A 10,943-nucleotide genomic window follows, 5' to 3' on the forward strand; every position below is an offset into this window, starting at 1 on the left:
GGAGTCGTGCTAGCGGAGAGTCATGTGCTTATTACACGTATGCGCGTATTACATAAGGGCACTCTCCTACCCTGCGCCATGTGGACAAACCCTTGGACTCCACCAGTGTCTGCTTGTTGAAAATAAAGCGTTTCCGATTCGGTTCATGTCGGAAAAGCTCAGAAAATTACTTATGGCGTTCAAAAACAGCAGAAATTCTGAGCTTCTGCTGATGGCAAGAAAGTCCGAGTAATTTGTCTTTGATGCCATGCAGCGAGTAAATCCACTCTAAAAAAGACCATAAACCTACTTTCCTGAACAATACTTCGATAGCCAATCACCGTAACTCACGGAAGCAACTCAGCGAATCGCGATGCTGAAGCACATCATTAGACCAAAAAACGCAGTCTGAGTTGTGACATTAAACAATGCAAAACGTCACGCTTGTATTGCTTAGTGTCACAACTCGGACTGCACTTTTTTGGTATAACCATATGTTTCGGCATCGGCATTCGCTGAGATGCCTCCGTGAATTATGGGGAATGGCTTTCGAAGTGTTGTTCGGGAAAGTACAGGTACGTTCTTTTTTTGGAGTGTACTGTTATTTTTTGTGATATCCGCTGAAAAATACAATTTTCAGCACGGTTGTAGTGTCATTGCTTGTGATAGCCAAAAGGAGACACTCTGTAGCACGAAATGCTTTGTGTGATAGTTCCCAAGAAACGACAATGTCTGGCGTAGTTCAAAGTCTGTATAAGCTACCTGTCTTCGTTATAAATCTGTATAAGCTACCAGAACTTCGTTATAAAATTACTATTTTGATACAGACATTTCAATATATTTTTGTGCCATGGCAAATAAAACACGTGTTTGCTTTTAAAGATTGTTACTGTTATTTGTCATATAGATTTCGTTTATCCAGCATAATATAGAGATCAATCATCGATTCTGTTACGCAGCACGGAATAACTTTAGCTAAACAATATAAGCGAAAGTGCGAGAACTGCATCACTGCAATGCAGCATGTCAGCTGACTGTGAAACCACGAAGGAGCAGAAATTCTGCTATACAAGAACAGAGATAACCTAAAGCCGGGGTCACACTGCTTACACATCATACAAAATACAGTGCGCAGACATATGTTCCAGAACGTGTCACCGCGACATCCATGCTTTGAATGACATGTGACAAAGCTGCCTCTTGAATTGGTTACCTCGTGGCGTACGAGGCACGGATGACGCGGTGGCTCGTTTTGGAACACGTCTGCAGGATGTATTTTGTATGATGTATAAGCACAGTGGCTCCGACTTAAGGGGGACCATACAGCATCATTTAAAGCGGGCCACCTTCCCCACAGATTTAAGAGAGAAAATATCTTAAAAATGTCCCTCTTACTAAGGGGGACTGACCTCGATCTTAAGGGAGACGCCATATCGCTTACCTTAAGGGGGATAGTGTCTCACTTAATTAAGAGGGAGCATCCCCGTGTAATATTAATAGGTCTGTCGCCCACCTAAAGTTAAGTGTGAAAAATTGAAGAAATCTCCCTTTTACTCGTGAAAGACAGCATTGCATGCACGTTTATTTAGCAAGGCTATGATTGCGAAATGATTTGGGTTTCCGTTCGTTATGGCTCCCAGTCATTGCTCATAAGAGGATACTGTACAGTAGTTATCAAGCAAGTAATGATGTTCTAGCGAGTTTATCAAGTTTTCTTCGAGCCAAGCTTAAACATTTTTTTACGTGTTGTATTGACGGCGACTTTAATTTGCCAGATTTTGAGTGGAACAATGTCATTCCTACGGGCAGCTGCCAGCGCTCGAGGCTATTTGTTTACATGGCTTCTAGCAATAATTTGAGCCAAGTGTAAAATTCCTCACGCGCAGGTGGAATGACAGCGAATCTGTCATTCCACCTGTGGAGTGTGGAGTGACGTCACTAGCCCCGCCAACAATGTGAAGCACTCCCCGCATGCGTCTCTCGGTAAAGGTTACGGTTACATAAGCTGCCGCGGCAGCGGCAACGTGAAGTGTCCCATAGATAAAAATGTGTTGGTACAGTGCATTTACCTCTCCTTCGTCAATCATTTGGTATAGACACTTTTGCTGTTTACAAACATGAGCTGCCGCTTGAGTCCCAAGCGACTTCCGGTCGCACCTTCTTTGCAAGCCTGTTGAGCTTGCTCATGTCACCAGTGCTAGAAAAGATAAATTCTACATGGACAAAAAAGTTGGAGATTTCACGAAGGCCTTCGGCTGTACAATATTACGTCTTGGACGAGGCAAGTTGGTTTACAAGAATACTCAAGACATTTTACAGATCTCGCACTCCTTCGTTCTTTTGGCGTTCACCTTGAAAAGATGCGGTTATAAGTTTCATCTACATGTCAAGCAGCGGCGTTAAGGTGGCTATGGCAACTCGTCGTTAATTTTTTTTTATAAACCGGAAGGTCTCTGGGACGTCAAAGACTAGAGAACTACCTGGTGGCGTTTCCCATAAAAAGGGCCTATAGTGCAGTGGTAAATCATTCCAGGCAATACCGCAGTTCCGCTGGCCAACTAATTTGTGTTCAGATTTTTCTTTTTCACAAGTTGTTACCGAACCTACACGGATTTCCGGTACAACTGCCAATGTGTTAGATCTTATACTTACCACTGACTCCAATCTCGCTTCCTCGATAACCTATTTACCAGGTACTAGTGATCATTTAATTTTGCAGTTCAATTTGTTTACTTCAGCGTGTACTTCCAATAAAGCCAGAAAACAATTCCTAGACTACAGTAAGGCAAATTTTGAAACGGTAAATAATGAGTTAGCGGGCTTCCTTGATGAGTACCTACTTGATTTTTCTAAACGTTCCGTTGAAGTTAACTGGAATTTGTTTAAGGGCAAGATAAACTCTTTAATTACCTCTTTCATTCCATGCAGGTTCATTGTTTCTAACGTATCGTCACCTTGGTTTAACGTCAAACTTAAACGTCTTTCTAACAAGAAAAAACGCCTTTTCCGCACTGCGAAATCGTCTGGTTGTGATAAGCATTGGGTAGCTTATAAAACAGCCGCAAATGCTTATAAGGCAGCCATCAATGAAGACAAGAGAATCTTTTTTAATGTAACTCTAACTTCTATGCTATCCAATAGTATTAAACAATTTTGGAGTGCCGTAAACGAACCAAAGAGGACTGATATTACGCTTACTGGGGTTGGTGGCGTCGACATTCCGAGAGAGCAGTGTGCCTTTGTTTTAAATGATATCTTTGTTAAGGCATTCTCCGGTGACGTTGGCTCATGTTTTCCTATGTATCCAGATTATGATTTTTTCCCCATGGATCCTCTTATACTTGATTATGACGGAACTGTTAAACTTATCGACAATTTGAAAATATCTTCTTCTTGTGGCATTGACAATATTACCCCTAAATTTATAAAGCATACTAAAATTTACATCTCCGTTTATCTTGTTAAAATTTTTGAACAATCCCTTAGCCTTGGTGTCTTTCCAAGTGACTGGAAAATAGGGAAGGTGGTTCCGCTTCACAAAACAGGTGACAAACATAGTCCTCTTAACTATCGACCCATTTCCTTAACCAGCACGCCCTGTAAACTTTTAGAGCACATCATTTACTCTCATCTGGTGAATTTCTTAGATTCGAATTCTTTTTTTCGCCTTCACAACATGGCTTCCGCAAATCACTGTCCTATGAAACTCAACTTTTAACTTTCACTAATGACCTCCTTCCATTCTTGACCGTGGATCCCGCGTTGACTGCGTCTTCCTCGACTTCTGCAAAGCGTTCGATAAAGTTCCTCACAAACTCCTATTTTATAAACTTAGTAAACTTAAGATAGACCCGAATGTTTTGTCATGGATTAAATGTTTTTTAACTGATCGTTCTCAATTTGTTACTACCAATGAAGCTAAGTCCTCTCTCAGTCCCGTTATATCTGGTGTTCCCCAAGGGTCCGTTTTAGGGCCCCTTTTGTTTCTTATTTATATAAATGACCTACCCATGTGTGTATCATCATCCATTTGTTTATTCGCCGACGACTGTGTAATCTACCGTGAAATTACTAACGATTCTGATACCGCACTTCTTCAAGATGACCTATGCGTGGTATCCGACTGGTGTAACCTTTGGCAGATGTCTCTTAATGCTAATAAATGTAAAGCTATGAATGTCTCTCGTGGTATCAAGACCCCATCGTCATACTCAATTTGTAACACTCCTCTGCAGTTTGTGTCTTCTTATAAATATCTTGGCGTACATATTACTTCTAACATGTCATGGAAAGCTCATACTGATCACATTATCGCTAATGCTAACTCTATACTTGGGTATCTCAAAAGAAACGTCTCTTCAGTCCCTATGTCCCTCAAACTAATTTTATACAAGACTCTAGTTCGGTCAAAGCTTGAGTATGCTGCAGCAATCTGGGATCCCGGCAAAACGACGCTCATGAATAACATTGAAGCCATGCAAAATCGTGCGGTGCGTTTCATTTTCTGCAATTATCACCGCACTGCTAGTGTATCATCTATGAAATCAACTCTATCTCTGCCTCTTCTTTCACTACGACGAAAAATATCACGCCTATGCCTGTTTTTCAAAATGTATCATTCTAACGCCTCGCTGAAGGACAAACTACTTCTGAGCCCATCTTTCATTTCTCCCCGCTTCGATCATCGCTTCAAAGTCGGCATACCTCTTTGCAAAACCTCGGCATACATTGACTCCTTCATTCCTCGAACGTCCTCCAATTGGAACCACCTTCCCGCATCTTTTGTAAACAAATCATCTGTTGATTTATTTAGAGCTGCATAAGTTAATCATTTTTGCTAATACATATTAGGCTGATCTTTTCTTCTCTCTAGCAGAAGTGCATTGTTGGCCTTTGCTTTGCTTTTTTTATGTTTTTGCATTGTTGTTGTTCTTGTCCACCCCCTCTGTAATGCCCTCTGGGCCCTGAGGGTATTGAAATAAATAAATAAATAAAAACTACCTTCACAACGTGAATTAAAGTCTTAGTTGTTGTTGTTATTAATGTCACTATGTTTTACTTTTTTAAGGAAAACCAAAAAAACTTCTCCGCGCATTTAAAAAAAAAAAAAGTCAAGATTTTGAGGAACTCAATCACAACGGGCGCGGGCTCAACGATTAACAGAGCTTCGCAAGCGAAATTAACGGCTCATTTCCTTCGAAGTACGCTGTTGATAACACTGTACTACCACCATTTGCGTTTAACCATTGTCACATTAGTAATTTGTTGGTGAATGTTGGTGATATTTTTTAGAGTTCACTTTAACCGTATGCTAAAAAATTATGCGGACCAGATAGAACTAACGCGTTTTGCAAAAGTATGCGGAATGGTGGTCGAAGTTTCTTCGCGAGATATGTTCTTGTAATTTAAGAACTGGCAAAGTGTTTAAAACTGGAAAGTGGCCAAGGTGGTGCCTGTATATAAGAGCGGAAACAAAGAGATTGTCTCGAACTATATACCTGTGTCTCTCTTGAGTACATGCAACAAAATTCTTGAGCATTTTATCTTTAAACATTTCGTAATATTTTTTGGAATCTGCAGCATCTTTAGTAAAAGACAAGCATGGTTTCCAACGCGAGTATTCAACAGTGACACAGCTTCTTCACACGTTTTATAAATTTGCTACCGTAGTGAATTATGATGGTCAGGTGAACGCTACTTTTCTGAACTTCGCGAAGGTTTTTGACAGTGTCTCGATTGACCCCCCCCCCCCCCCCCCCGCCCATCGTAAATTACTGTATAAACTTAAGCAGGTACCGGAATACGACTGTCTATTTCGGTGGACTGACTCTTACCTTACGGACCGTCAGAAGGACGTGGCTGTTGGTAAGGTAGAGTCTATAGAAATGCCTGTTCTTTCAGGAGTGCCCCAGGGCTCAATACTCCGTCCTCGCTTCTTTTCTGTGTGTGTTTATTAATGATCTGCGGGTAGTCAGCCCTTTACTACAGCTTCATCGTTTTCCCTGACGATTGTGTTTTGTTTTTTTGAAGTATCCTGTATTATCGATGAGGAATGTTTAAATGATAGTCTGCACCATCGATTTTCCTGCGGCAAACATTGGCAAATGAATTTAAATGTAAAGAAATATGTTTCAATGACACTACTACTAAAAAGGTCTCCAGATGTATTTTACTGTGTTATAAAATCGGTTCCTTTTGGAATAGTCAATTCATATATTTATTTAGGAGTAATCATTACGTCAAATTAAAGCTGGTCCGCTCATTTGGTGAATAATATTGGCCTCGAGATCCACCTAGAGGTGGCGCTACTGCCCCGCTATCATCATCATCAAAGCGAAGATAGAAGCATGGCCACTGCGCCTTAGGATCTCTAAGTTCGCGCGCAAGACGTTATAGATTCTTGCGTTTATTTCGTTGCATAGTATAGGCGGAGGAACAACTTAAGCGGAAAATGGTGCGGTACCGTTCGGAGCTTCAGTGAGGATCGATTCGTGTTACCAGTGTACGGCCTAAATTTCAATATTCGCTTCTGTTGGTGCGTTGACTGCTCAAGGCAGACGTTGGGAAGCATGGATCACCAGGACGGATGCCTGTCTCTGGGTTAACTGCACTATATATGTTAAATATTTGTTTCTTTTAAAATATATGGCTCAAGTTACCAGCGTGGGAATTGAAAACAAACAATGGATTCTGACCCGGATAATATAATACTGGCAATGTGAGCTGTAAAACGAAAGGATTTATGCGTATTTTTTAACGTTTACATCTTGCAGTAATATAAATATTTACCATCAAGAGACGTTAGTTATGTACTGGAAATTACCGCGCTATTAAGTTCCGCTGCAGCCAATCCTCCCTTTACTGTGCCATGTTGTGGGTAAGTTCTTCGGTGTCTGAACAATTCTACTACCTTGCGATGAGGAAAGAATGCCTTTTCTAGTTCCGATCCACAAATTTTTCGTTGGCAGGACAACTGAAACAAGGGAAACAAACTATTATAATATGTCTGCCGCGAGTGGAACAAACGGGTGTAACCGAGCAACGCAGTAGCGTGCGTGGTATAACGTGTTTTTCTCGGTAGTGTGGGTTCACCCACTTCAATTTTCTCGTTGAGGGCCGTGGATGTCAAGAGGCTAATATTATAAATTTGTGGCTAAATAATCTTCTATTCAAACGTAGTAGACTCTGCAACTCCAACAAACTACCCGCACCACGACACAGACAGCATCCGCCGCAGGGACATTCTTTTACTGATGAGGGCTAGCGACTGTCACGAAACTTTCCGATCACCCTCTGCCCTTACCTAACGCATATCGGGACTGGGCGGTTCGTCGATTACCCTTCAGATTATTCGAGTGATTCTCTAATTGCGATATTTGTTCTCTGTCGTTTAATCTGAATCTTTTGCTGCAAAAAGCAGGGAAAAAGTAAAAAATGCTAGTTTTAATATTTCTAACGTATTTATTTATATTAGGACAGAAGCTTGCACGATGAACCACTTCAACATACTTGCGATTGTCATCGAGGGGGGTTATACTATTTAAAAAATAACAACTTAATTCGCTTTAAAAGGCTTCACGAGTTCATATTTCTGTATGCGTCACAACGTGAAATTCCGCTAATCAATTAGCGGATTCATTGATTGATTGATTGATTGATTGATTGATTGCCTTATTAAAATATGGCGATCAGTCGGACTAGTTTCTTTATGAACCCCCAGCTCCAATCTAGATTCAACGTCTCATGAAAGCTATGGATTGTGCGAGATAACAAAATTATGTAGGACTGAATATTCCACAAACCACAGCACTAAGATCATGAAAGCATCCGACTTGATATTTATTCCTGTGCTGAATTTTCACGCGTGTGAAACGATACAACACAGCCTTTAGTAAGAAGAAAATAGTACAAAAATATAAAACATTTAATAAGGAGGGTCCAGCTCAGCCGGAAACGAACTTGCATCGTCAAGATTCATGCTTCTGAACGTGCGCCCGCAGCAGACGACGCGCGGCGGTATATCCACGCTTTCGCATGTTTCCAATTTCAGCCTCACGGTGGCGTCAGGGTTCGATCTCGAGGCGAATGGAGAATGCTTTCCGTAAACTGTGGTCTTTACAAAGAAATGGCACTGCCCTCTTTCCCACAGTCATAGCTGAGACGCTGTTTCTAGCAAGTCGGTCCTGGCTGCTTGTCATTAGCGTCAAAGGACAAAAGTCATGGTTGTTGTGAAGGGTCAAAGTGGAAGATTGAAGTCGTTGCATTATTAAACCCAAAATCATGAAAGTTAGTCGTCGGACATTTATCTTAATTCTATTAATGAAATAAAAATTAATCCACAGAAAGACGACCCGGGGAGGGTTTCACCCATTTGTAATTGCATTTGATAGCGCACTTTACGGGAAGGGGGTTTAGTAAACCATTTTCCTGCGCGTCAGATTTGAGCCACGACAACTGGCTGCTTATTGCCTTACCGTGAGGCCCAATCACTGCGTTTTGGACGTAACACTCTCCGTAAGGTTCTGCGAGTAGAGTAACCTTGAAACGGAAAATCTCGATTCCCTGCACGAGGGCAGACAAAACCAAACCGGCACGGTTAGAAAGCTGGAACCCTAAAAAATTGCTGTTTGTTTATCCTGGAGCGAAAGGAAATCAATTCTCCTTCGTCGTCGCTATCAGATGTAGTTAAATATCTGCCCTCTTCATGGCGTCCGAACATGGCGCGCAGGATTCAATGCTTATTCACAGGCACTCGGTGTTTTGGAGAACTCGCTCTTGACCATTGTGGCCCGCTTCTTGCTTTTTGCTTTTCCCAAGACTAACTGTGACTCGTTTCAAGAATGAGGACGAAGCTCGAAAAAATATTTGAGACACGAATCTTCTGCGTCAGGGACAGAATCAACGCCATTTTTCATGAACCTCTCAACTTCGAATTTAAGCCACCTTTCAAAAGATGCGCAAGTGCACGTTGTCTGCTACAACATAAGTACTTCTTAATATTTAGGACAATTAGTACGCTTTACAAAAATACAGTCATAAAAAATGATTTTAATCGGATTGAGAAAAGCTTTTATTAAAGGATCGTTTAAATGGCTATCCGCTTCTTTAAAACCGTTTTTTTTTTTTTTTTTTTTTTTTTTTTTGCATACAGATTTGAGTTTTAAAATATTCCCAGAATGTAAACTTTTTCTAAAAAAATCTTAATAAGAATAGGACCAAACCAGCTTTAGGGATAACCAGCCTAGTTTCTCTAGCATACAGTTAAAAAAAATTAGATCGATGCTAGAACGTTACCTGAGAAAAGCTAGAACGCGTGAAGGGAATTCTTTTAATTTTTATCATTATCAAGGGGTGTTTACAAAACAAACTACTGGCGGTACACTTCTAAGATATATATACCTATATAGATAGGGTGTTTTTTTTTTATTCTTACACATTTGTTAAAAAAAATACCGTTAAAGCTACACTAATGCGGTTTGTGCAGGTGGGTTATACGACCAGGTGGACATTATGTGGGCGGCTAATCTTTGCGATAAGTCGGCTAATTAATTAAAATTCGTTAATTAACTTTTTAATTAGTGGAAATAGACATATGGTTTCAATTAGAAACTTGTAAAGCATCGTCGAAAACCACTAAATCAACTATTTTTGGAAGGATACAACGCCGAGGAAGCATTTTACGGCGTTTTGTAAAAGTGCTTCATTTGGACACATTTCTAGATTTCGGTTTCTTATCGGAGCGCATCACCGCGCCTGCGGTCCTGCTCCCCAGTGGCTGAGACGCGAAACACACGTGCGCCGTACTTCCCTCCATCCTACGAGGGAGGCGAGGAGGTGGCTTCGCGCCGCGACCACCGGGGAGCAGGATTGCGGGCGCGTAGATGCGCTCCGATAAGAAACCGAAATCTAGAAACGCGTCCAAATGGAGCGTTTTTACAGAACGCCGTAAAATGCTGCACCGGCGTTATATCTTGCTAAAAATAGTTGATTTAGGGGTTTTCGATGATGCTCAGCAAGTTTCTAACTGAAACCATATGTTTATTTTCAGTAATTAAAAAGTTAATTAACGAATTTTAATTAATTACCTGACTTATCGTAAAGATTAGCCACCCACATAATGTCCACCTGGCCACATATCCCACCTGTACAAACCGCATTAGTGTAGCTTTTACGGTATTTTTTAAACAAATGTGTAAGAATAAAAAAAAGACACCCTGTTTATATATATATGTGCTAGTTACTACGTTTACCAGGAGCATGCCCTTAAATGTCGTTGCTGCTTTAAGATGTGAAACTGAGCTACGACACTTCAAAAACGCACAACAAAGGTACATTTTGAATATTAAAAACATGCAAGTCTACTAATTAAGAAAATAACGTGAGCACGGAACCACACAAGTCCTTCATCTATTGATTTTAACAAATAAGAACTCGACTTGGATGCATTACAAGTCTGGAAACTTAGAATGCGTAGAGGCTTGTCTTCAAAAAATATCAAAACCAGCAATTTTAGTGTTTTTTTTTTTTTTATTGCGCGTCAAGTTTTGAAAGACGCATGTCACAATCTGCACTAGGACAGTGATGAAGAATTGCCCATTTATTTTAAAAAGAACGAAATACGTGGCACGCGCAGAGACGCGACAGTTGCACAGCAAACAGGAGCGTTAGCACAGCTGCCACCGGTATAATGGTTGGGGCCATTGGACCACCGCCTTAAGCGTTGTGTTGCACAAGAAACCACTTCTGAGGATGGTCATAATGGTTTCATGGGCGAAAAATCCACACGCAGGAGCACGGTTTAAAGAGCCCGAAACTGCGTGATGAATTCATCACAGCTCAGCCCCCCCCCCCCCCCCCCCCCCCCCCCCCCCCAAGAGACGCTGAAAGTTTTGTTGGCGTTCCTAAGATCCGCAGTGTCACCCACTCTTTCTTCGTTGACCACCTCGACTAAGCCAACAACGACA

Source organism: Ixodes scapularis, unplaced genomic scaffold, assembly GCF_016920785.2.
Source record: "Ixodes scapularis isolate PalLabHiFi unplaced genomic scaffold, ASM1692078v2 PGA_scaffold12__126_contigs__length_90152505, whole genome shotgun sequence".
In the NCBI taxonomy this organism is placed as follows: Eukaryota; Metazoa; Arthropoda; class Arachnida; order Ixodida; family Ixodidae; genus Ixodes; species Ixodes scapularis.